This window comes from Ahaetulla prasina, chromosome 8 (assembly GCF_028640845.1).
Source record: "Ahaetulla prasina isolate Xishuangbanna chromosome 8, ASM2864084v1, whole genome shotgun sequence".
Taxonomy (NCBI): Eukaryota; Metazoa; Chordata; class Lepidosauria; order Squamata; family Colubridae; genus Ahaetulla; species Ahaetulla prasina.
In genome coordinates, this window is record NC_080546.1 from 81,405,744 (window position 1) to 81,406,256 (window position 513).

The window sequence follows — 513 nt, forward strand, 5'->3', positions numbered from 1 at the left end:
CCTTTATTCTCCCGGAGTGAGGTTCTATGACAAGCTGCATAATTTCCCCACTAAGTATCCATTCTTGGATAAAGGGAAGCGAGTCTTGGCAAACAGACTGTCAGTTATCCCAGAGAGCCGTCCTACAGCCGCCTCTACGGAATGATAAGTCCATAGTAGTCTAAGCAGCATGGTTCCTAGCGAGGCATGAGAAAGCTGGATACTGCAGAAAGAGTTGTCCACAGCACGAGTCATTTCCCCCCACCTCTCTCTGCTAGACACACCCCTTCTCTGTAATTGACTGTGGCCACTGTAGGGATCACAACCATCCTGGAGAATGATTACACAATTAACCCCTTCCACTAGGTTTGCATTTTCTCAAGCGGCCTCTTCCATTGTCCGAGGCAATCCGTCAATTTCAGATGGAACTATCACGGATCAGATTTTTTGACAGCCTTTCAAGATGGGTCTCATCAGAAGTACTCCCTGGAGTTGCAGAAATACGACAGCTTTGAGGCAGTTGTGTTACTTGAG